The 27,511-nt window shown below is 38.4% G+C and overlaps 1 long non-coding RNA gene across 1 annotated transcript; it reads left to right on the top strand.

The window, feature by feature from the left end:
* The first annotated feature begins 3,689 nt into the window (after positions 1 to 3,689).
* LOC107311204 lies at positions 3,690 to 27,315 on the top strand. The gene is made up of 9 exons (XR_001553932.2): positions 3,690 to 4,425; positions 7,037 to 7,112; positions 7,415 to 7,606; positions 8,115 to 8,395; positions 10,176 to 10,325; positions 12,848 to 12,970; positions 13,855 to 20,620; positions 21,417 to 25,321; positions 25,778 to 27,315. It is a non-coding gene; the product is annotated as an uncharacterized LOC107311204 (long non-coding RNA).
* The last annotated feature ends 196 nt before the right edge of the window (positions 27,316 to 27,511 follow it).

Raw genomic sequence — 27,511 nt, 5'->3', positions numbered from 1 at the left:
TCAGCTTCTTGTGTGTGTATATATATATGTTTTATATGTATATACATGTGTGTGTATATATATATATGCATATACATGTATATGTGTGTATATATATACATATTTTATATATATATATATATATATTTGTATGTACACACACATATATATATGTAGATTTTAAAATGTCTGTATATATGCACATACATATGTATAATTGAATAATTTCAACACAGAAAACTCTTCTCCCTCCCAGTAACTCCTTCCTCCAAAGCTCAGCTCTTGAAGACCCTAGAAAGCATTTTTGGCAGATGGCACAGCCCTCAGCCAACCTGCTCAGCTACAGCTAGGAGATGAGGGCCCACTGAAGTTTGTTGACCTTTATGGTGATGTGACTCAGCCAATTGAAAATTATCAATGTCTTTTCCTAAACTGGAAAGTAAACCAGGGAGATGTTTTCTATATGTATAGCTGGTAAACGCATCCATACAGATAAGAACTTTTTTTTTTTTTTCTTACAATTAAGCAATTGTAAGAATATGGCGTATCCAATTGAGCATCTGCCAAATAACAACAAAATTTTGTTTTGGTATGTTTGAACCTGTGAGGATGTATATATAAACTCTTGTGTATGAAATAAGTATAATGGATAACACACTGCCTAAACAGAGCTTTTCTAGAACTTTTATCCTTGTGAGAGGATCTGACCTGGGCGTCGAACATTTTTCTGTTGAAGTTCCAATCTAACCAGTGGTATAGAACTGTGAGCTCATGGCTTCTTAACAGTGACTTTGGACTCCTAAGCTGAAATAATCCTTAAAACAGGCTGTGTCAATTTTTTTATTACTATTATTTTTCTAAGGGAATTATAGATATCTACAGGTCCCCAAAGGGCAACAGCTTCCAGCATAGGCATAATTTGGAAGCTGGTAGATTAGTTTGTTTTCAATTCATAGTTTCACTTCAGTTGATCTGCTCATACATACACACCAAAATGTCTAGAGAAGCTTAGAGGCTTAAACTGTGCCAAAGGCATAGAAAACTATCTGAAAACTACCAAAATTATATATAATAAGCAGAGAAATATTTTCTACTATACCATGTACATTGGAACAAAGAATTAAAAAAAAAAAAAAATAAACACATAAAAACTGAAGAACTTTAGTGGGTTGCCATGTAAAACATATGATGGGATAGTATGAATACCAGATAAATATTTAAATGACTATCAAGACTTATATAGTTAAAATTAATTTCAACTTGACTTTTATTTAGCAACTGAGTGAGTCATAACAATCAAATTTTATTATTTTGTCACTTTAAAGCACAAATCGTGCTTATTGCAATTAAAATGCAGATAATTTTCCTGAGGTATATGCCAACATATGGATATTAGTTACATCCCAGTTGATCCTTTCTGAATTAGGATTTCATTAAGAGTGACGCTTAGGTCTGATGCTCATGTTCACTTCCCAGTCACAGTCCTCAGTGTTCAGATGGGAATTAACACAGGCAGTAAAACTGAACAGCAGATAGAGTTGCCTGTGACTGTGCATCACTTTTAGGTCAGCATCCAACTTGCAGATCCTCTTTGCTGCATTTGTGCACTAAGAGGAAGCTGGTCATCAGGCTCAGTTTGGCCTCATAGGCAGAGGTCTGAACACCAGAAACATGTAGTAAGCCAGAGGTAGCAGTCAGAGTGCGAGCACCCTGAAACACTGTGTCCTGCTCCCAGATGGTCCACAAGTGAGCATAGCATCAGCACAAATTTTTGGAACACTTACATTTTCTTTATAAAAACTGTGCTGTCCAATGACTTCTACATATTCTTCAGTGGGGTTCTCAAGGAATCTGAGGACTGAGTAGTCTTCACATCTTTCTCTAATGTGAGCAGAAGAACATCTCTGGAGACATACAAATATCATCCTTTGTATGATCTTAAAATCTGTGGCACTGAAGACCTCACTGTGCAATCAGTTGTGTATGTTGCAGCAGAAGACTGAATTATGGTCTGTCAGCAGTTTAGCATCTTTGGCTTAGGCACACTCAGTTGCAGAAACTAGCAACATTCAAGCTGTTTGACTTTGGCATAGCATTAACAAAAGAAAGAGATGTCAATAGCTGTAAAGAGAAGAGGTGAGAATTAAGTCAGTAAAATAAACACTGATACTGTGGCAGACTAATCTCATCCAAGCAACTCTGCTTGTTTCTACCTGATTTTTGTAACTATGAGGAAAAATGCCAGCAGTCCTCTCTCACAGAGCTCACAATCCACTTCCCTTCTGAAGTCACCCAGCAAAAGGAAAGAGAGGACATTACCTTGCATCATTTGAATAGCTTTATTTTTTCCATCTGTAATCTTCTCTTTGGTAGAAATGAGGATGGCTCCAGTGCCTCTCTGAAGGCATGGTATCTTCCTGTGAAGCTCCTTGAGAGCCAGGAACAAGGAGCAGTTGCAACAGCAAGGTTAGCATCAGTACCGGAATAGCAGAGCTGGGTCGTTAGAGATCTGTGTAGAAATCTGTAATTCCCTAAGGAGCTCTGAGCATCCTGAGCTTCTGATTCACCTTTTGCAGGATTAGTCTGATAATATTTTTAATGGGTATCCATTCTATTGCAATGTATAGGAGTGCAGTGACCCTGAAATGTCACCATCTAACATTACATTAATTCACTCCTAATGAAACTAAAGAGGGCTTAGAAAGGTTTGTGACCAAAGGCTGTTCACTAGAATTGCACCTTTCATTAACTGACTTTCGAGAGATGAAATAAAATGAACATTTTGAAATATTTTGAAATTGGATACTTTTTTTTTTTTTTTTTTTTTGAGAGCAGTAAATCCCTCTGGTTCAGACCCTAAATAGGGGCTTCTGATGATTAGGGTATAAAATGAACTGTGAAATCCTATATGCCTAATATCCCTTCCTAATGCAAATCAAATTTGCTACCCTGCCAAGTAGTTTGATCCTTCAGAGCACAGAAACAAGGTAGTATGCAAACAAGATCCAATGTTTAAAAAATGAAATGTTGGCAGTTTTACCGAATGACCCTTTAATGCTGGACATCCATGTATAAAGGTGAGTAATAGAAAATGAAAACATACAATAGTCTAATTGTGCTCAAAGGGCAAAAGGAAAATATATCAGCCGCCAGGATATACCGAAGAGTAGGACTAAGATATGACTTTTGTTTTTGGACTGACTTTCAGATACAAGTCCTGGCTAAAACTTGGATGTCCAGGTCTTGGAGTAAAGGAACCCATCATGGAATATTACCACCACAGTATGTCAGGTAGCCTATGGCAGTAGCAGTCTCTAGGAGATTAAAACTTTTTTTTGAGCGATACTGAAGTGCTACTTAAGTGCATTTACATAACACATGTTCTCCCTATTCATAGTGAGTGGGGCCATCTTCCTGCAGCTCTACTACTTAGTTATCTACACAGGAAGGAAAAAAAGTACTTTTTTTTTACTGTGATGATGATAACATCATATCAGTGATATGATGTTATCACTGAACATGTTTCTTAGCATGTAAAAAATAACAAATTCAAATTAGAACCCTTTTGACCACTTTGTAAGATTTGGATGTAAATTCTTACAAGTGCATGATATGTTAAATCCTTAATTGTCATATTTTGCTGAAGACTGTGTAGAATCAGTGAGGATTTTTTTTTTTTTTGTCTAATACTGTCTAATAGAGGTGGTTCATGTTGGAGATGTAAAGAAAATGTACAAAAGCAGCTTATCCATGTAAACATATAGCCCTCAGACTGCTGCCAAGGACAGCAAGATCTATTTTGATCTGGTGAATAAGTCTTGGACCCATATGGTAAGAGTTGCTTAGGGAAGCTATATGTTACATGCTTTACTTCTTCTAATTAAGTTTAAATGCTACCTGAAATTTGATGCAAAGTATACCACAATTTGATGATTAAAACTTTGGTTTACTGACTAGTTATGACAACCAGAAAGGGACTGCTGAGACTGGGGAAAAAGGGGAGGGAATAGCATTTAATCAGAACAAACACTAGCAAGAAGCACAAATTTAATGATTTTACAAAACCAATTGTCCAGTAATAGTGATATGTTATTTCAAAATTAATTAAAGAATGGGAGAATGTTTAGACATGTGACGTTATCTTTTTCAATGGTCTTTCTCATTTGATATTGCAGGGATTGGATTTCACTGGGGCACATGCCATTTCCACTGTAATTTGTAAACTAATGTTTTGTTTCTTCAGAAGATCTCTTCTAGAACAATTGCCTGCCATCATTACAAATCTGCCTCTTGTCCTTGTTTCCCAATTGTTTGATGGTATTAACAGGAGCAAAAAGAATATTCAAGACACCTTCTTGATACTTCCCTGTAAGAACTTGGAGTAGCTGCTAAGAGAATGCCCTTGCAGCTGAGAGAAAAATGTTTGCATTCCACTCTGAATGGCAGGTTTGTAACTTCTAGACAAGCTTGGAGGAGTGGCCCTGAGTCTGAAATCATATTCGTGATATTCACGTCATATTCGTGAGCAGAGATGAACATCTATTTTTTAAGCATGCCATCTTGTTCTCTGACAAAGTCGTTACTCTGTAAGCAGAAAAGCTTTTTTTGAGTGACTCCTTGCTTTATCTCTACTTAACTGTAAATTGGATTTGATAGTTGATCTTTTTGTTGTTGTTATTGTATTGTTTATTTAGTTTACTTTGTGGGCTTTTTATTTTTTCTTGGTTGGTTTTGTAAGGGGGAATCATGGGAGAAAATGTATGTTTCAGCTCTATGTCTTAGCTGATGTGTAATCTCCATTAGATGTTTTTGCTGGCATGGAGCTTTGGTGTGAAGGGCATAACCTCACAGACTCTGCTTTTGCCTAGTCATTCCAGGACCAGTTGACTATCAGTTTTCCAGAAGAAATGAGGAAATAGTTGTCTATAAATACATTTCTCCTTTATTTTGTGAGTTATTTACAAATCTGACATATTTTCTAAGGTATTTCTGCAAAATTATCACACAACTCTTTGTCAGCAGGTTATCCATAAGCAATCCACTGCTAGTAATCCAAAGTTGAAACTGATTGGGTAAGAGCAATTCTCAGAATAATCTTTCTGATAAGAAGTCTTGAAGTTAGGAATTTAGGAAACAGTCTCTGATAGTATCTTTCAAAATTTAACATAAGCAGAGTTTGTGAGCTGATTTGTCTGAGAACACAAATAGGCTTGAACAGAATCATAACAGAAGAGTTTAAAATTATGAGCAAGTATTCATAGAATACTCCTTTATTTTTGCTGGGGCAGTTGCCTGGTCTTGCTTTCCTAAATGGTGGTTAACTGTCCCTCCTCACAGAGGAACATTACTGGGAACCTGCTGATTCTCTTTTCACAGTTCTTGGATATTCAATTTCACACATAGAAAAGAAAAATTGTGTGAAATGTTGTAACTGACATTGTCAGTCAGCAGGAAACCTGAAAAGAGATATTGAGATTGAGCTGTGAAAAGTGACAATACTGGAGCAGTACATTTTTATGTGATAGATAGAGCTGTAGGACGTAGGTCATTGTGGCTCGCAAGGGGCAATCTCTGTGTTACTGATATCCCCAAGGCTGCAAAGGCTGAGTGCCATGCTTGGAGAGCTGATAGGCAATTTGCTAATGCAGCATTCTGAACACAAGAGCCAGCATAAACGTGAAGGCCAAAAAACTACACGGAGTATAGGTATTATACAGATGCATTGTACTCTTTTTTTGCTTATTCAAGTAGCACGCAGCGAATATTTGAAAAAAAAAAAAAAAAAGATTTTGCACACAAATTTAGGAAGTCATAAAGATATTTTAAATTGGAAAGTTTTACTGTTGAAAACTAATGCTGTCTTAATGTTAAACTACTCGTGTTTGATCAGTAGAACTTGACAAATTCTATATCTGCGTACATTCTCAGGACTTCTGCACCCGCTAGACAGTAGTTGTTACAAACTGAAAGGGATAAAAAGTACTTTCTCTCAAGTACCTTCCCATTTCAGAAGCAACACCTAGAGACCTTTTGTTTCCTTTGTTGTTCTATAGCTTTCTAAGTCTGAATACAAGGTGTACCATTCCTAAATATTTATAGCTGAACATGTGACTCATCGAGTTTTTATAAACAGGAAATCATAGTAATAGAAGTATTAGTGAATAAAAAATAAAATCAAGTTCAGTTTTAATATGCAATTCAACTGAAATCATCTTGATTTCATTTGATTTCTCTTTACATCTTTTCACGTTTGAGGATGCATTTGATATATGTTCCATTAGAATGAAACATTTTGATATCTTCCCTCTCCAAATTATTTTTTCCTTTTGAGTATTTTAAACTATGGCATGTAATAAGAGATAATTATATTGCAGACACGTTTTGTGCACTTAAAACTTGGGTCAGTGTGAAGTATTCCTACCATTTTCCCTTACAAATAATTTAGATATATTCTGATTGGAAATTAAGATAAATTTTGAAACTTCAGGAACATCTGGGGAACTAAAAAGGTTGTCTGTTTTACTATCCAGGCTTGCCTGGACCCCTTCCACGGATAGCAGTGCTAAGTGGTTCATCATCCTCTTGCTCTGAAAGTATTGTTTCTACGCTGCACTTCGGTCTGTGACTTATGTTATTCCTGGCATTGCACACTTCAGTTTCTCCCATGCTGAATCTTTTATATTAGTATAGAATTAAGATAATAAGAGTAATTGCTCCTTTTTTAATAACACTTCATGTGTTTATGAACAGTCATACACACAAGGATTATTTTCCAAATCACAGCTCATTTTTGTTGTTCTCTTCTGAGTTCTCCAATTAGTCTGTATTTCTTTTTCATTGTGGTGTTCATAACAGCATGAAGTGCTCCAACTGAGGCTTATCAGGTGAAGTAGGGCAGAATAATTACTTCATTTCTTTTACACGTGACATTCTTATTAATGTGACTCAATACAGAGCATTTGCCTTGTTTTGCTACAGTGTTGCATTGTTGATTCATATTCAAATAATTAGTCACTGCAAATCTACATACTGCTCTGCTTTGTAACTCTGTGTGCAGGATGGGCTATCCCACAGGTGTCAATAGGAGCACCCAGGAGCTGCAATGAGGGTGCCAGGCACTGTACAAAAGAAGGGTAAGTAAATGACTCTTCTTAACCAGACTGCTGAGCTCCATACTCATTTGAGATTACTGGTTTACAGTATTATAAGTATATTCCAATTGTAAGTGATTTCAGACCACTGTCTCCAGTGTATAATACCTCATCATTTGTCATGTTTCTTTTTCAAAAATGAGGTTTCACCCTTCCTTTCCATGTACACATTCTCCAGAAGATGTAGTAAGAAGCATTAGAATAATGAAAACTGTCCTCCTGACACAAATATTACCGGAATCATTGTAGCGATAATATCATTTTCCTTTCTACTTTCCTTGCAGTACTACTCCAGAGCCCTAACCAAGGTCGTGAATTGTGCTATAGCAGAAAATGTGAATGCAAGGACTATGGAAATATTGCATACTGGAGACTTTCTGTAAAACTTGTGGATCATTGACACCATTGCTGTAACTCTGTTTTAACCTCCTTCTTCACACCTGGATTCTGATACTATCTCCCCAAATTGGCTACAGGTATTTGTTAGTTCATAATGTATATCACAGAACATAATTTCCTTCAAGTTCAGGAACAGGATTTTGCTGTTTGCTCCTTAGATATTTTTTTTTAGTCTGGAATGGAGGGTTTGTGGTGCTCACTTTGTAGAAAAGTGTTCAAGAGGAGAGCAAGTGTCCTCTTGCTTAAGAGGACGTGAAGATTTTGTTTTGTGACAATGAGCAGTATACAGGAAGAATAGTAGTATACAGGAAGAATAGTTTCACAGATGTGATCTATGCACAGCTTTTTTTCCCAGTATGAGCCCCAAGAATGACACGTTTATGTCTGTGTGGCTTCTGAGAAGCGACGCTAAACCCATCTTGCTGCATTGGAAGAATCTTTGGTGAGGTGACGCTGCTGCTCACTCATGTAAATAAACTTCATTTTCACCCTAAAAGATCAAGTTTAGCTTCATTGCTTGAAAAGTGATGAACAAACACGTGTGCACACAGGCTGTGATCATGCTCATCTTACCCTTTTCGGCAGGTTGCTGCTTCCCTGGGCCTTTGGAAGTGATACTGTTAGAGGGACATCAAGTTCTGTCACGTAGGCTCATCTCTGAAAATACAATGATATTCTCAACTCCAAGATTCCTTCTCAATTCCAAGTCACCTCTTTGTGTGGTTTTATACATCAAAAAATGAGGGCTCTGGTCACTTTGGTCACCACACACCCACATGAAAAGTGTTAATCTACAAATATGTTTCGCAGGAATTTGACCCATGTGCCTTGAGGTAATGACTTGAACGTGGATCCCTGCACCCCAAGTGAGCATCTTGAATAGAAAGCTGTTATTACCTCTTTCCCACTGGTCTGATAAATATTTATTTCTAGAAAAACAAAGCTATTCCAACAAAATAAACTGAACCTACGGGCTTAGTATGTGGGAAACTCAGGAAGGGAGCATTCTCCTGGGCAGACCTCACACACCTCAGTTGTGGTCTACTTAGCCAAAGAGACATTTTTATTCTGACTCCTTTCTTCCCCATTTTTAAGGAGGTAAAAAAATAAAAATTAAAAAAAAAAAAAAAGCCTTTTTTAAAATGAAAATTACTTGTTTTTCTAAAAATCTTTCTGATAACTTCAGTAAGATCTGTACACATGGAGTTTTTTGCTATTTAAAGGTATTCAGAAATAGATCAGACTTATCTCCCCCCCAAAAAAATTTTGTCTTAAAAATTGAATCTGTGTACAGCATGTCAAATCTGGATGCTTGTAACTAAAGGATCTCCATTTCTCTCTGTCTTTTCTTCTGAAGGCAGGTTTTGAAGTACTTACTGTAATATTTGAACCCAGGAAACAGAGCTTGGGGAAAAAAAAAAATACAAGCCATTGTGTCATTGAATTTTTATTTGGCAATATTACAAGCTAGGATTTTCAAGTTGATTTGAAGAAAGACAAGGAGAACAGGCCATTGGATCACACTTGAAAATGTTAAGTGTTTTAGATTCCTTTCAAAATCCTGGAAATTAAGTACTTCATATCTACAAGGTTAATTGATTTTACTAAGTATAATGCCAGTTATTCAGTCCGCAAAGTCTGAGTACACAAACAATAGTAAGAAAATTGTACCAGAGCCATGTTGAAGAATTGGATTTGTGGCAAATTTGAGTTAGTAGGTACAATATCTTCTATGATTGGAAAGAAAAATGGCAGGCACAGATTCGGTGTGTTAGAAAGTAGATGAAGACTCCTCTGAAACCATGAATCCCAATGGATACACTGCTGATCTAAAGATCATAGAAAGATAGAACCAGGTCACATGCTGATGCAAATGAGCATAGTTTTCTTGACATTGGTGGACCTATAGTGATTGATTCCAGATGAAGTGATGAGATGATTCGGGTGTGCTGTGCCCTCCTGAAAGGCTGTTGAGAGATGCTGTAAGACCAGTGCTGGGATTGCCTCACCAGAGGAAAATACACAGAGTAACAATCTCGCCTTTAAAAACGTGTGGAAAGGAAGAAAGTAATAGCATCTCTCTCAGTGCTGATGAAAAAGTAGGCTTTGGTGAGGGGGGTGGGGGAAAAAACAGTTCAATAATCAAGGTTTTTGAAGGAAGGCTGTAAAGACTTTTCCTTAAGAAAAGAGACAGAGCGCCAGAAAGCTTTAGAACTCCACTGTTCTCACCATCTTCAGAAAAGCTCTGTGTGTATTTACCTTTACATGTCTTTAGGTGGTCACTAAGGTTTGATTCATTGTGTACTCAAGTGTGTTTGCCTGGGAGCAGGAGGAAGGATAGAGAATCTAAAAGCATCCTGATTACAGCAGCAGCAGCAGCACAACTGAATCAGCTTTGATGACTGGCTGAAGCTAGCAATCTATCTTGGTATCCAGCATGGACTGCAACAGAGTGACAATTCAGGCAGCAGCTGGTTTGGGCTGTGTTTTGGTGTTGTATCTAGCAAAGTAGCTAAGCTAGCTCACCAATTCTCTCCCAAGTTATTTTTATCTTAACAACACAGGTAGGTCCAAGCATGAATGCAGATACCCATTAGTGGTTCAAGAATTATCTAAAATGTTTAAATGTTTCATCTGTTCTTCTAGAAATGAAAGTAAAGAGAAGACTTTGGCTCTGGAAGGCTCACAGCGTTTGAAGTAAATCATTCCTCATGGCAGTATCAAAATCCAAAGACACAGGAATTTTGAGGATTTGTCTATGGACTCAATAGAATCTAAAACCAAATATTTAGTAACGTGAGTAGATTTCTTAGATCATCAGTTGCAGTATTTAGAAGCACTGCAGAGCTTTGACTGTTGAATTCTTTATAGCAAGCTGCAACCTGCTGTAACTACTGCTCTTGCATTTACCTATCAAAAGAGAAAATATAAGATTGTTTTTATTTCATACAAGGCAGTCAATATTGAAACCATTGACTAGTAGACTACTCAATTAAGGCTGCATTAACTAGGATACTTTATCTTACTCTTATTTTCAAGAGTCAACAATCCAAGTACAAGGAGACTAATGACTAAAAATTCAGCCTCTTCTGTACAACTGATGGAGTTTTGTTCCTGAGCTACCTCCTCCTCGATTCATTCAGCATGAATGGCAGATTCCTACATCGTGTCAAGTTTCAGATCACCATAGAAACAAACTAGGAGGCAGTTTCATTAATCATTTAGAGCACAAGAAGTCTAGGTCAGTCTGATTGCAGCATATAGAGTATCATCCTAGCGCCACATGGGACTCAGTTGATTTGAATTAAAAAAGATTAAGCTGCCCCTAGGACGCTCAGCATCATCAGTTTAAGTTCTCATGTAACAGTGGTCTCTGGAGCCACATGGATTAGGAGACTGAAGCTATGCATTTATTTTTCAGGGCTCAGTGAAACATTAGATGAGTGCAGGTGTCTGAGGGGAAAAAAGGACAAAGATCACATATAGTTTTTTAGACTTGTTGCTGTTCTTTTGAAACTGGAAACAATAACTCAGTTTTATTTCTCCAGTGACAGTTACCACTCTTTTTTGGCAGTGCAATGGTACATCTGTTACCCAATGTTTACAACTTAGATTTATAACAATTTCATACTATGCACCCTAATTTTAGTGCAGAGCTGCAAGTTGGGCATAAAACAGTTTACATGAATGCTGACTTTTTTTTTTTTTTCATGATGGAGTAAAAAATGCACAAAATAAATACTGGTGACATTTTAGTTTTACTTGAATGAAGATTTATTGCTCCCAGGAAACTTACTTACAGGCAGCTACAAATCAAGTTGACTATGAAATAGCTGTATATGTACACCACAAAATGAGCCCCCCCTCCCAAAGTACTCACCTTATTTATGGGTCTTTCTAGTACTTCAAAGACCTTTAGTAACTTAGTCCAGACTGGTTTATTGCTTCATAGAACTAAGACATTTCAAGAGGAAAGTTGTAGGTTACAGTGTATTAGGACTCTCTCTTGGGCAGCTGAGAATCCTGTGATGCTATATGAACTGTTGATCTAAAGCTTATTATAGCCTTGCTTCCTACAGTATAATTCTTAAATCTTTTAAGTTGCACAGAGTTGTCTTTAATCCTGAGTGCTAAACCTTAAAGTAGAACTAGCTTTCTAATATCCAGTGTACCATCTGTGAGTAGATATAATTATACTTTGTTACAATACAGTTCACTTGCTTGCACAGGTGGTTCAAGACCTATTTCAAATTTGTTATTTGAATTTTCAGTGAATGTTTTACGTAGAAAAATCTGGGAGCAAAATCCACTGTCCCAGTGTTCTTCATGGAGGAAAAAAAAATATATGTGGGTAGAGGTGTTCCGCTTTACTCAAGAACCAGAATGCCTCACCCTTTGTATTTTACCAATTTGTCCTTTCTGTGCCAGTTATCTGCGCTGTGATAGTATCAATGTATCAACAGTGAAGTCTCCTGTTACGGAACATGTCTATGGACATGGAAATATAATCAATGCTTTTCTTTCTTTTTTTCCCCAAAATCATTTGTCATTTTTAAATGTGTTATTTGAGGGATTTCCAGGGAAGAAATAACATTACGCTCTGGAGGTATTTTTAGATTTTTCTAGCATTGTGCAAACTGACTGATTATTCCCCTGGGAAGGGGAAAGTGAGTACTATCCCCACTTTGCACAAGCAGAAGTTGATACAGTGTCACACTAAGCAACTTGCCTCAGGCCATGCAGTTAAACAGGGACCAATGCCACTGCACTCCCATTCTCCTGCCCAGTGCCCCACCCAGGCCCTGCTATTTACAGTTTATTGTCAAATGCCCTTAGGAAGATGCAGAATACAGGATTTAAAAAGTACACATAAAGCCCTGATGGGAGGCAGAAATTGTTGTGTTAGCTAATATTTATTGAGTGTCAGCATTAAGCTGGTTGCTGTGCAAACAAAAAAGAAAGCATGGTCCCTATGCTAGAACATATGTATATTCTACTTTGAGTGTTGTCACCAGCCATTTCCAACCAAGCAGCCCAGCTTTCTGTCCCTTCCTGGTCCATGGGAGAGATGAACTTAATAGCACCTGGGGGGTAGCTGTGGCAGCCAACCAGCCACGGTGAGGGGATCTATGCTTGGCATTTGCTGAGGTCCTGCAGACCACCTGGGTGAGTGACTGTCACCACACCCACGTGGAACTGGTCTCTGTAAAAAGAGCCATAAGGTTGTAAAGCAGAGAATTACTTCTTTTTGCTGAATATATGTCCTCATTCTCCTGGGGAGTGTGGGCAGACCTGTGAAGTCTCATTTTTTCTCCCAGGCTTCTTCTACGTGGAGGAAGATGCAGTGAGTCTGCAGTGATACAGAAGTCCAAGTGGGATCTCTTCTGCTGCCCAAAGCCACAAGAGAGGAGACATCTTCTGTGCAGACTGTTTGCAACCAGGTAGGTATGGCAGTCTTCTTTTCTCATAACCACATAGGAAAATATTTATCATGGCATATAATGCCTACAGCTAGCCTCCAAAACACTTCTTGGCATAAAATAAATAATAAAAATAATAATTATTTTTTTAAAAGTTTCACATTCACTCCGTTATTCAAGGGCAATAAAAAAGTTTTTCTGACTTGGTACATCAACAGACTTTTCTGTTAACTTCTGTGATAAATAAGTCATGTTCCATCTTCATGTGGAGCTACCAGAACATTACCTGAGTGCTCATCCCCAGTATTTCACTGCCAGGCATCACCTACACCCGACTTGGGCAATTATTCAATGATGCTGAGGCATCAAAAAGGATGTGAATCGTTCTGTCAATCTTTTTTTCATTCAGCTATTAACCCATAACTCTGTTTGAATTTGGGTAGTTTGATGTCAGAAAGATAAGCATCATTTTTCTTGTAAAACTAAAATACTTGACTGAGAAAAAGTGAGCTAATAAAAATGGAAAGGTAGATTTCAAGTCACTATATAGAGTTCAGAAATTTGTCTAATCATAGTACCCTGGCATATTATTACAAGCAATGTTATATGGGAGGAGATACATCTGGGAGAGAAATGATCCATTCTGTTTCTGTGTTCAACATATGGGCATGTATAAAATAGGAATATCTGAATTCTTCCAGTGTTCGCAGTTTATTGTCTGTGGAGAAATAATTGAATTGCTTGAAAATTTCTGGTGAGAATTATACCCATTTGAACTCAGGTTAATGCAGTTCACCCAACTTGATCAGTCTGGATTACAGAAAATATGGATATGAAACAAATCTTTCTGTCCATGCATAAATCAGTGTAAAATTAATGGTAATTTTTCCACACGTCTCTTCTAGTTGCTGGTGGGAAGCAGAGATTTACTGGAGGAATTAAAGAGGCTTCATTCCTCCCACCACCAGCAGCTGTTCAGCCCTGCAGCCTTCCTGCGTAGGGCAGACTGCACCAATCCTTGGTATGTATGACTCATTGGAAAGTAACAAAATCTTGAGGCTAGAAGAGACCTCAGGAAGGAGAGCAGCTGATATGGAAGAGTTAGAGCAGCTCGTGTAAGATCAGGATTTAAGGAGCTGAAAGACACGTGCAGGGAAAGCATCTGGGCAAGCTGTCCTGAGTGACAAAATGACTGAGACTCCTGTCCACATGGTCAACCACTTGCATGGTCTAGAGCACTGCGTGGTGATGGTCAGTTCCCAGAGTAATGTGCAGGTAATGCATATAAGCCATATGCAAGAAATGGCAGCCTCTTGACTCAGTGGTCAACTATGGATTGACCGAGCAGTTCAGGAAATACATGGGCTCCGCTGGTTTTCCAGGGACTGATTTTGTTTTCACTGCATCCCAGTAGCTGAAGATTCGAACTGGAATTCAGAACTCTTTTTTCATTCTTGATATTTAACATATCTAAATTCATATATTCTTGGATTATTCCCACACTGTTTTGAATTGTAAGAGTCGTGTATTTCCATTTTTGTTAAGGTGATGTGCATTTGGGCATCTGTCACGTCATGCCTGGAATGTGATGAAAACAAGAGGTCCTGACTGCTCACTACTGAGGAGCTCCCAGGGCACTTCTCACAGGAGTAGGGGTGTTAACCCTGATATCCTGGTCAAATTCCAACAAGGCTAATTATATCCCACTTACCTAAAACTGTGCCATACTTTCCCTGCTTGCTTCAAGGTCTTGCTATGTGAAACAGGCTCTCTCTTGATCTTTTTAAGTACTATGGTTTTCTGCATCATATGGGGATGCATTTAGGGGACAGCTAAAGTTAGTTCTCAGGTTGTTAAATTTCTTGTCCCTCTCAGGAATGATAGACATAAACTGCCATTGTTAGTAAACTGGGTTCAAGGCAGAAATATTGCAGAGCCTGTGCTGCAAGTGTAGTTGAGGACAGACACTTGCAAGCAATGCTAATGTCCATAGTAACAGTATCCACCGAGTTCCTGAATCCGGCCTTCTGCCTGAAGATTAAAGGCAGGATTAGTGTGTGTGGGGGCTGAACATTGAACAAAACTGTAGAGGAAGAGTGGCACAGGTGACTGCTCACCGGAGGTGAGATCAAGGCGTCCAAGGGGAAGACGGTGGGGGCTGTGCTTCTTTCTGAGTCTGCTTCAAGTGGACTACACTCTGTTGAAGTTGCCTGCGACAGCAAAGTCATTCCAGAACTGTATTCATGTGAGTTTTCATGAGGCTCTCAGGCCTACTTCCTTCATATAACAAAGATAACTTTGAAGTTGCAATATTACATCTTATTTGTTTTTAAAGACAGTGTAGATGTGGTGTGTAATACTGTTGAAATGGTTACATGATAATCCCAGTGAGGCTTCCTGCTTCTTGTTTAGAACTAAATATTTCCAGAAGAAAAACAAATCATGTAAATTTATCTCTGCCTCTCTATCTACTGCAATCTCATCTATCTCATTATCTTTTTGGTACAAGCTGCCGTCAAAATATCTATGAAATGAACAGACATTATAGGTGTCTAGAATTGCCCAAAGCAGACATGAGTGGATACCATCTCTTATCTCTCTGCCTGCAAATCAAATTTGCATCTTTTTCTGCAAAGGCTCCTGCTAATATGTGAGTCAGCAAAGTCATCTCCTTATAGCTCACCTCGCATGGCAGACCCCTACATTCGCAGATTTTCTTCTCCATGATACACCTGCATGCATATGTACATACACACATACACACACACATACATGTGTTTACACACACATTGTTCAGATAGTTGTCAGCATAGCGGTGCTGCTACCTAGAAGAATTATTTCAGATTGCTTCAAATTTTTAGTTGAATAGATGACAGCCAGATATGTTTTTGATAAAATAGATGCATAGGTGTTCATATAAGAATATGCACTTGAAGGTATTCTTGTTTTTTGAAGATAGGTGACCTTAGCACAACTAACAACCTTCAAAATGAGAATAAGGGCACAGAGTCTTAAAAGCCTCTTCCTGTCTACTGTGTTTCCCCAGACAGACTGAGGCCACATCAATGCAAAAGCACAAAGTGAACAAGATGACCTAGCAGATGCTACCAGCATGTACTGTACTTTTCCTAAGATAAATAAAGCCTGTCATCTTCAGTATCAGCAAGCTCCACATATTCTTTAGAGTGTAATAAAATATAGTATTATAGAGTTCCAAATTGCTTTGTAAGTCCGTATTCTCCTCAGTGTTACTAGTTCTCCTTATTCTGTTTAACATACCTAAATATTAATTACATGAGTATGGCAAAAAATATCCATTTATCCAGCTCATTTTCATTGTCTTAAATGGGAGCTTGGAGTAAAAGAACAGCATATAAAGTAAACTCTGAACTATTGCAATTTAGGACTGTTGCTTTCAGCAGCACACTTATTTATTTATTTATTTTACTATCAGTATACTGCTGGCTCCAGCACCTTGTTTCTGGGAGTGACAAGCTGTCCTAAGTCAAATAAATGCTAATAATGAGTGGCTATAGAAAAATAGTTTCAAACAGGAAGTTCTTTCCATAGCAAAGACTCAGCTCTGCAGCATGTCCTGCACAGCCTGAGCTATCCCATAATACTTGGACCATCATTAAGCCACAGACTGTTACAAGGGACTGTAGGCCAAAAGAGCTCATTGCTTTGTATGACTGCTCTTATATCAATTTTCTTTCCTGTCTAACATAATTGTGTTATTATTCTTATATATTTCTAATCCTGTTTGAATCCTGTTCTGCTCTTGATCATTCCTGATCTCACCTGGAAAATGGGTAATTGTCACTGTTTGTCTTACTAGCAAGATATTTATCTAGGCTTTTCCAATTATCTGCTGATATTTCCCTTATGTAATGGGAAACATGAAGTCATATGATACCAAGGTTTGAGTAAATCTAGCTCATGTTAAAATTGTCTCCAATGTTACCAGTGACAAAGTCAAGATGTGTAGAAATCATGGTATACAGTATTCTGCTTAGAGTTTAAAATAGTGATTTTGAGGAAGACTTCTACATCCCAGGTTCTGGGTCAAGAAATAGAGCTATGTATATGCCATTTGAAACACAAACTTCCACAGTGCATGACAGTTCTTCCATCCAGAAGCAAAACACTACCTCAGCTGTTCTGCTGTATCGGCTGAAAATCAGTAAGGAACTGCTGATCTGTAGAAGTAGACGTCTGAGCAGTAAAGAAGAGTATAACATGGAAGATGGATTCATTTTCAGTTTTGTCATGTTTCTCTTCCATACTGACATAATCAGAAATGCATTACTTCAGCAGAACGCTTAAAAATTCATACGCATGACATAATGCTTCACTGAACTTTAAGATATCAGTTTGGAAAAAGAAAGATGGAAAATCTGGACTTCGTATTTTAAACAGTTTCCTTACAATAAGCTTTTCTGGTCTGTTGAGCCTTGTCCCAAGTGGAATTGGTGAGATACATCCTCAAGAGGACAGTAAGATTGCTGAAAACACTTGGAAATATCTCTTGGCTGCGTCTTATTTATAGAAGTCAACTGAGAGACACATGGTGTTCTGTCATATTGCTCTTCCAAGAGCCTCATGTTTATTATTCTCAGTTGACAAAAGTGTCCTTGCTCGAAGATGTTCAAGCTAATCTCTGGCAGTTTAGCCCAAGAATACGAGGTCACTTTCAAACTGCTTTTTAAATATCTCTGCTTTTAAGACATCATCCTCGTCAAACACTGGCATGTAATGTGTCTTCTTTTCTGCAGGTGTGTAATGTGCAAAACAATTTAATGCAGCATATAGCATCTATGACACCTATTCCCTGCCAGCACTTTAACAAGACTCCATTTTCTGTATCCAGCTGCAGGACTTTCCCAGGGCTCTGTTGCTTTAAGATGCAGAGGTTTGGTTCAGACCTTCACAAGAAGCTGTCAGCAGAGTTTGCAATGTCCTGCAAACCTTGAATTGTATGTAGGATTTTGTATTGGCTCAGTATTGTTTACAGTGTTTCACTGTTTGTGATTAGGTTTGCAGGAAGGCTGACTACAGAGTTCTGATCTGGATTTCTCCAAAGTGTTTGGTTCTGTTCTGGGCTGCAGCATACTGTGGTCAGCATTCGTTCATATCAACATCTGTAAAACATTTGGCATTACTTGAAAATATTAGTCACAATTGTAAAACTAATAAAAATCCTTCTTTCTCATTTTAACTATAAGGTGGTCATATATGCTGGGCACTCATCATTGATTTAGAAGTTATCTCTCTGCTAGTAATATTTTTGCTGTGCTTGCTCCAAAGCCTGGATTTTTGATCTGGGAGCAATTCTCAGCTGAGAAAATTCTTTCAACTGAATCTGCACGCCAGAACTTTTAGGACTTGCTATTGATTTACATCCAGCTGCTCTGTACCAATTTGTACCAATTCTCAAACCTCTCTGACAAACTCCACGGTAGATTTTCAGTGTGTCCTAATAAGCAGCACTTTCTTTTGCAAAGGGAGGCTTCTCAGTTATCACTCAGACTATAGGAAAGATGAGGACTTTGTATAGTTATTTTAAACACTGTAAATGAATGGTATTAGCAAAGCATTGTGAAATAAGGGCGAATTAGTTACCTCTGAAATGCAGTGTTATTGTAGCAAATTAACTAAATCCGGAGGCACTTTCCCCTGTAGTTACATGCCTGCAGTTGTGTCTAAATGCAATTTGGGATGAATAAAGTCCTGAGTGCCATGTGGTGGCATAAGCACTTCAACCCATGAATTTGCATTTAAAATGAATTTCAAGTGGCATTTTACTGATATTACATAAGGCATTTATCAAGTATACACCAAATATTCACTGTTTATTGGGCTTTCTGATTCAAAAAATCTTCAATAATTACGCATATACTTTACTGTAGTCTAAATAAGGACTGACCACTTCTTATCCACTGTGGCCTGAAACAGAGTTGGATATTATGATTTGGGGACGCTGAAGAAACTCAGTTATACAGCCATGGCCTGAGGGTGTATACCTCCATAAATGAAATTTGCTATCAAATTATGAGAACATCCCTCATTTGTGCACTGCTCATGCTTCAGACTATAATATATAACACAGTTTATACATGACAGCATGCTTTTGCATAGACTTGCTCAACTGTCTCAAATGTCTCAACTGTCAGGTTACAGAATGTGACTCAATTCTAGTTTTTCCTGGGTAATGCCAGTAGTTCTCTTTATGTATGTGTAATATTAGAAAAATTGATTCACATTTGCCTGTTTCAACTCCAGCAGAAGTCAGGCAGCAGGAACTGCACCCCTGGTTACTAGGAAGTAGAAATGAGCTGGTGCCAAGTGTCCTTGAAAATTTGCCCTGTATGCCCATTGGTGATGGTGTGTGTCTGTGCTGAGTGCTTCAGTGACCGACCGTTTTTCCCAAGTATGGCTATGATGTCTTTGTTTATAGAATACTTTTCTAAACCAGGTCCAGCATCATGCCTACAAAATTAGTAATCACATTTTTGGCAAGTATTAGGTCATACTATCTGTAGATTGTTCATAGCTGGTTTAGGCCTAAATAAAATTTGCTCTTTGTTCTGAGATTAGTTTTCATTTCTACTTGGGCAGAGCTTCAGCTTACTCATTTATCTGCCAGATGTCACTTCATTGAGTCTATCCTCCCACCCAAAAGAGGAAGCTCCTTCAAAGCTACATTTGATGGACTTGGAAAATAACATCTAAGACTTCCTTATATAATGGCCATAAAGGATACTTCCAAGATAGCAGGCATTAGTATGATGATATTAGTATCAACCTCAGCTCTTTTGTTATTCTTGTGTTTTGAAGAGCCTCAGGAAGGACTGTAGGTGCACCTTTTCCACTGGTGTCTTTTGCTGAAAGGTAGCAGGTGCCCTGTCGGTCTATAGTGAGGTTTGTCTGGGGCTCTTCATTCCATCTGCTCCGCTGTTCTGCTATGCATTACCATTCCTCAATAGATGTGTACAAGCAGCACCCTGGGCTAGATGTCACTCACTCACTTTCTGAACACAGAGGGGAAAAGGGGCAAATGAGGAGAGCACAATGAGTGGGAATCATTTCTCTGCCTTCCTGCTCTTGTCAGGCACACATTAATTATGACAGTGGCTTGAACATCAAAGAATGTAGACATGAGAAGTAAAGATGTGAGCCGACAGAAAAAGAGAAAGAGGAAAGAATAGGTGTGGTGTTACAAGAGGAGGTGTGTGTAGATCTAAGGGCTTAACTTCCATGAGGTAATTATAGAAGCATAAACAATAAATCAGGCTTTATCTGGCAAATCTTTGACCATACAAAAAAAGGAAGATACATCAGTGGGATTATAGGATCTAGCTCTGTAAAGCATAGGGTATAGCTATCCAGTTTTGGGCCCTCGGATTCTCTTTGAGCAGCTTGATATCAAGGCATGAAACAAAACTATTACTGAAAACATGCGGTGGGTTTCTTGTATCTTCAACTGAAGGAGAAAGCTGTTACTGATTACTGGCTACACTGGTTGTATTTCAGGGCTGGACTCATATGGTGGATTTCTTTTCAGCTCTTAAGTCAGTTAGCTGTGTGATAACCTCCTTCTTCCCCACCAGGGAAGACCCCCAAGAGTCCATCTGTCACAGGTGACAGATCTGTGCAGTGGGAAGAACTAAGGTAGGGACAAAGGCTTTACTTCTACCCTTTTCCCCATCCCTATCCCCTTATCCTCCACTTTTGCAGCACCAGAATGAAAATCAGGCTCCTTCTTCCCTTCATGCATGCTGCAAAATCTGTATCACCATCTAATCAACAAAATGATTTGTAAAGATTTCATTTTACCTTTGATCTTGCAAAATGAGAGTAGCTTTAAAAAAAGCCAGGCACTTTAAAGATCACCACATGGTTTTAATAGCATTTTCCACTTTGTGTCATAACTTGAATGAACAAGATATGAACAGTATTCCTATTGTCACCACATTTCACTGTGTTATCGCATTTGCTAATATTTCCTAGTTTAAAAAAAAAAAAAAAAAAAGAAAAGAAAAAAAAAAAATTGGCAGCTATTATGAAGCTGTGTAACTTAATATCTGCTTCTAGCTCCATCAGTAGAGCCTGTTCCAAAGCCTACTGAAGCTGCTAGAAACTTGCTTTCTGGCTTCAGTCATTTTGAGATCTGAAGTGCAGAAAGGGAAATGGTATGCTCAGAAGGTTTCCCACCTTTCAGATCCCATTCCTTTTCCCTCCAGCTATGCAAAAGCTCTCACCACATTGCAGAGCACAGTGTGGTTTGGATGCTGTATGCACATATGTGAACATGATGGGTTTATGGGTGTATTTTTGCTGACAAACTGAAATTATGGGAGAAAGCAAGAGGAAGTACTTTGTTTCATATTTGAAGTTAGATTTTTGAATTGTAAATAGAGTTCCCGTGAAGTTACACAAAAATGAAAATCTTTTCAGTTTTTTGCAGCTGGAAATGCACAGAATAAAAATTGAGAGGAGGAGTGGAGAAAGATGACATCCCGGACTCTTCCATTTTCTTTTCTCCCCATTACTGCTATGATTCTTCACTTGCATGACAGGGGTGAGTCTAAACTAGTGCACAGATTGCTCTTCCACTTCATAGCCAGGCAGCTGCTTCCTGCCCTGATAACTAATTTCATTTATTTCCTTTACAGAAGACAGCCTGCCCTGGGTGGCAATTACAGTTGGTTAATTTTGGCACAATGTGATTAAAAGCAGATTGATATAAATCACTGAACAGTGTAGCTTATGAAAATGTGAGTTAAAGTAGCACCCCAACCACAGTGCTGTCATGAGAGAAGCTGAAAGCCAGATGTTGGTCTAATCATGATAGAAATAATCTAGTAGCAGACTTTATCCTCTGGAGCTTGAAAGCCTTACCTAATGGTTTTTGTCAGCCAGATACCCCCGTATTGCAATACACATTGAATGTTTTAGAGGATCAGAAGCTGGTTTGTTTTCTTGGCTTATAGTTAGATATTCTGGGAGTAGGTTTGTGCACATGATCTGTGGGAGCTCCAGGTGAAGAGCACCTAGTAGTGAATAAGAGACAGAGGATCTAAGGTGTCCAAGTGTCTTAGACACTCAAAATCTTACCTTCTTTTAAAGTAACCTGTGTGAGGTTGTGTCATATAGAATAATGAACAAATAATGAGTGCTTCTGGAATCACCAGAAGTGGATATATGTGTGTACACTGAGTGTAATTAAAACTGCAAACAGATCCTTCCTGCATCTCAATGCATTTATCAGAGAAAAGAAACCAAATTAATAGAAAATAGGGCCTGTAAGTTAAAGTCTTTATTTTTGCACCAGCAGAGATGTGATAGGATGAGTTCACCTTAAGTTAAATGTGAGTGCCCTGATTACAAGGCAAGCTCTGTATGGCTTAAAATGTGAGGCTGTCCTGGCTACTGTGCACCCACAGGTGATCTCTGCAGGCTGAGGAATAAATGCAGTGGCTCCTGAGCCAGCATCCTGCCCATCACTTTCACCTGGTATGCTGTTATCTCCTCTGAGATGCCCTGCATGATAGTGGGGTGACACAAGGTGCAGTTAGGGAGAGATGAAGCTGTGGTCCACAATGACACAGTGCATATGTACTAACAGACAACGTATGTTACTGCTATCAGTTTTGATACCAATTATTCACCAGGTTCTGCAATAATTAAATGATAGAAAAGCTGTTAATTTTTCTGCTGATTAAGCTGAACAAGAATACCCTTTAAAGACCATCATCTGCTTTCTAAAATAGAATTCTTCAGATAGAAGGGACCTAGAAAGGTCAACAAGTCCAGTTACCATGGATGGCATAAAAACATTTGGTTCAGGGAGAATTTATGCCCCCCCAGAAATGTCTTTTTTTCTAAGTACAAACCCTCCACTTCTTTCAGGATATTTTATACCTGGTATGCATAGTCTACATTTCGTAATACTTTTAACAAAAGAAAAATGTAAGAAGAGGGAACTGCTTCTTTGTTTTGTTGAGACTTGTGCCAGAACAGTCTCTAAGGAACTGACAGTCTCTTGATCAGAGAGAAATAAATTATGGGGACACTATTTTATGTCTTTATTTGTTTCTGTGCAAATGCATCTGGAGATGGTGGTGCAAATGCGAAAAAATAACATTTGTGGAGGCATGGAAATGAGGAGGGAGGAAAAAAGAGAGAAATAGAAGGAGAGAAAAAGCTACTGAGAGCACAGCTATTTGGCCAGATACCTGCATTGGACAGTGACTAAAGTCTCTGTGCAAGACAGTCTTTGTATTCTATGATATGAATTTTCTCCAACAGGAGAGCAGAATTTTCCTCAGTTCTCTTTTTCTTTTCCTACCAAAAAGGATGTTTTGGAGAATCTTTGCTGACTTTGTCACATTCCAAATACTGCAGTAAGGATGGCAAAGTTTGTGGGAAGGAGGAATATTGGAAGGAGGAATTAAGGCAACTTGTTTGGGTTTTTTGTTGTTTTTTTGGCCTAAAATAAAGTTTCATTTTTCAAAATACAGATTCATTGGTGTTTGGGTTTTTTTTTTCATTTTAAGAAAAACTTCAAAATTAGGACAGAAAAATGATATTTTTCTCATTCCCAGTCAACAAAAAGAATACCCCAGACTTTTGTTTTAACCATCTATGCTTTTTTTTAACCATGGATGTGTATAATCAAGGAATTACACTGAGATCTGCTCCCATTCTATGGAAGTATCAGAGCAAAACCTCAGTGGTTCTTCAGAGTAACCTTCTCTTGCACTGGGCTTCACATCATATACTATTAAATTGAGCACACACTTTCAGAGTCAAGGCTTTACAAGGTCTGGACTGTTTCTTTCTTTGACAAATAAGTATATGGTGCCAAAATTTGCCAGATCCTGCCCATACAAAGCAGAGGCTTAGAATTAACATTGTATGTGTTTAATGGCAGAGAAAAAACTTACTTGGTCTTCTGGTGGAAGGGAATCTTATGCACAACAGTGTCTCTGGATTGTATTTGTTGCTTTCACAGACATAATGTCTTTTCCATGTGTTTGCTGCTGCTGAAATTGCCATTAAAAGAACTAAATTGATGGTATCAAATTCTTGTACTTTTGTGGTAACCTTGTTCAAACAAAGCAAGAAACTTCACACTTCTTCAGAAGCTGTACCCTTGATGCTAAGAGATACAGAAAAATGGAGAAAGGTGATGAGCTACTCTCAAATTGAGAGTATCTATGCCAGTAACTTAATGCACAACACTGTTTTGTTTGCCCTTTCTCCCCTGTAATCAGAGAAGACTGCAGATTCCTAGAAGTTCAGCAGCATGGCTTGTTGCTGGTATGGCACAGTGGTGGCACTATGCGAGATTTCCAACAGTGCCAACCATGTGTTATATGTCTGTTCAGCACAAGCACTGGTGAGATAGTAAAATGCTTGCTTGAGTCAAGATAATGACAGTTGCTTCTGCCCCTTAAAACTTTGCTGGTGCTAAGAGAATGTTGCTCTAATCATCTGAACGTTGCTGCTTTGAAAAAGTATGAATATGAAATCCCACATATGTGATAATGATTTTGAGAAAGCAGTGATCACTGCAACAAAAGCGTTTGCATCTGTTAAAAGCACAGCTTGCTCTTTCACTTGTGTCAAAGCTGCTGGCACAGAATTCAAAGTACTGGGTTGGCAACTCTATCAGGAAGCAAGTGCAGCACAAAGCCATAATAGCTGACTTGGTTTGCTTTTGTTATCTAAAAAATTCCAAGTGCTTTGGATAACATAAGGTGCCACATAACTATGGAAGCTGTTGGGCAGCAGCTTGACAGCCATATGCCTATATCTATAATGTATGCACAGCCTCATCTTTAACTACGTGTTTTCCTTTAGCAGCTGTGGCAACAGTGGTGGGTTCAAACAATTCCCACACTGAAAATACAGCTGGAAGCAATGGCTCCTCTGCTGAAGGCACAGAAGGCACAAGCACTCTGGTCGCTTAAAGACTTTCAGAGGGACTAAAGCAACTTCAGCACATACTGTCTGATCTATGCCAACTGTGTTACAAAGATTCCCATCCTAACATTAACCAGCTCATTGTGAAGTCGTACACAGTGCAGAAAGGCAGGGATATAGGGATATTGGAGGTCAGTTCAGCACTGTGGTGAAGCAGCGCTCCTGCTCCTGGTGCTGGTGTTAATGCATGTGGGTCACCAGGGCTATCTCTGCACTGCTGCCAGGGTTAAGCCAGTTCATGGTTCCCTGCACCTGTGGAGTAAACCTTTTTTTTTTTTTTTTCCTGAAAACTCCTTTTTTGTCTTCTGAGTCACTGAGCATAGAAGAACTGGGGCAGTATGGGAGCAGCTGCAAATGGAACCCAAGCTTAGCTCAGAGAAGGTATGTGTGGCTGGCCGTGAAGGTGCAAGAAATTCAGGCAACTCTTTTGGGAAGAAGAAGCAAAATCTCTCCATGTCAGAACTTCAGAGGTTTGTTTTATATGCTGCCTTGTGCTACATGTAATAAAACCCAAACCACATACAGGACCAAATCCTGCAGTAGTCATTGTCTTACAAGTCCTGTTCAACTTTGACTAACCATTATGTGTTCCCCTGACAAAGATAAAATATTTGTGTTCCAAACTTTCTGTAGTATCTTTCATTACAATAAACATCTCCTGTCCAGTAGCTGAAGCACACTGAGCATAAAGAGCCTTTGTCAGAGATGGAGCACGGCAGAGCTTCCTGATTATTTCTTTCCACTCTAAAACTGAGGCGGGTCTGTCCTCCTTACTCATTTTAATTTGTTCATTTTTTCCTAGAAAACAAGCATTGCTCTGGTTTTCTTTTTCCACAGGATGCTTGAGTATCTTGGAGTCTGGAGCTGCGAGAAACGGCGAGGTTGTTATCCGTAATGGTGTTGCCTTTCGTCATCAATACTGGCTGCTAGCATAGAAGAGTACTAATCCAGCAAAGGGTATAAAAGTCACTGCTATATACATAGTCCACAGGGACTATTCAGCAACAGAGGCTGTGCAGGACAGCCTCTGAAATATTTCATAATACATTTGGAATGTACGTTTTCACTTTTAAAATCTGTCCTTTTTCAAATAAAATAGAGTGGCATCTGCCCAGATGATAGTTCTTATTGTGGCAGCACTAGTATTGCTTCATTGTTCATCTCATTCTAGCTGTGGCAATTGTTACTTCCTTTCTCTACTATCCTCTCCACCTTCTCCTTCCTTTTCTTCTTCTCCTTCTCCTCTCCCTTCCTCTCCCCTCTCCTCCCTCTCCCTCTCCCTCTCCCTGCTCCTCTCCCTCTCCCTCTGTTGCTCAAGAAGCTCACAGCTTGGTCCTGCAATCCATTTTAGAGCTACCAACCTTGAGGATAGGAAAGCACATCTCTGTAGCCCGGAACAAAGTATCGAACTCCTGCAGGATGCTGGTTTAGACTTGCCTCTGGAGGTGCTACCACAGACATTGTTTAATCTCCCCAGAAGGAGCAGAGGATCCCTTTACTACCAGAGGGCTGGTTCTCCTGAGTCTTTTCTGAGGTGCCAGTTTGCCTGTGAGATTTCTATATGAATGTTACAGAAACTACTTCAGTTCCACTTAAGTGCTTACATCACAGATATGATTGTTTCTAACACTGCACAAGAAGAGATCTGACACAAAAATAAAAGACCTTAAAAGGTGTATTTTTATAAACTGGTTTGCAGAAATAAAAGGACACCCTGTAAATTCATCTAAAAGGCATCATAGCAGTAATGCAACTTCACTGTTTTCCAACTACTTTGAGATTGAATCAGGCTTTTGGCAATTTAATAACTTGAGCAAACAACTCTAAACTAGTCCTAGCTTTCTCTCCCACACACACTTCTTTAAATAAAGTTTAACTTGTAATATGGAATGTGAATTGTTTGGACTGTTAAATCATTCCAACTCAAAACCCACTCATCATAAATGTGTTGAAAGAAGAATATATTTCTGTACTGCGGCAGACTTTGAGTACAGTAGAGCAGGAGTCTTCAATCAACTAGACTTTCTTTCCAGAAACAGAAAATGAAAGCATAAGTGCCATATACATTTTTAAATGATTTATCTAAATTCAAAGAACTAACTTTTTTGTGACTGATTATAACTGTGTATATGAATGGTTATGGATAACAGGTTTCTTTTGCTTTTCAAAATGATATATAACAAAGTTCCATGCAAAGACCTTCTATTTACACATCTGTTCAGCACCTGCCCATAATTACTTAGTTAGTTTTTATTATTAGGCTTGTCACCATATTAATGTAGCAGTACACTCAAATTGATTGTAATTGCAAATTTCCTGAAAAATCTTGGTTTCTGCAAGTATTTAATTAAACTGATATCCTAAATTAAAAATAATTATGTAACTGTACTCCACTACAATAACACATGCATACTTCTCTCTACATAGAAAATTGGTATTTCACATAATTCATACAATATGTGGATTAATATCATACAATTAAAGGTCAGTTTCCACTGGAAAAGGAGGAATAATTAACTTCAATATTTAGAAACCTGACATATTTCAATTAAGCTAGCAATTTGTCACAAA

The sequence above is a fragment of the Coturnix japonica genome, chromosome 3 (genome assembly GCF_001577835.2).
Source record: "Coturnix japonica isolate 7356 chromosome 3, Coturnix japonica 2.1, whole genome shotgun sequence".
NCBI classification, from domain to species: Eukaryota; Metazoa; Chordata; class Aves; order Galliformes; family Phasianidae; genus Coturnix; species Coturnix japonica.
This window is presented reverse-complemented; position numbering and strand designations above follow the sequence as displayed.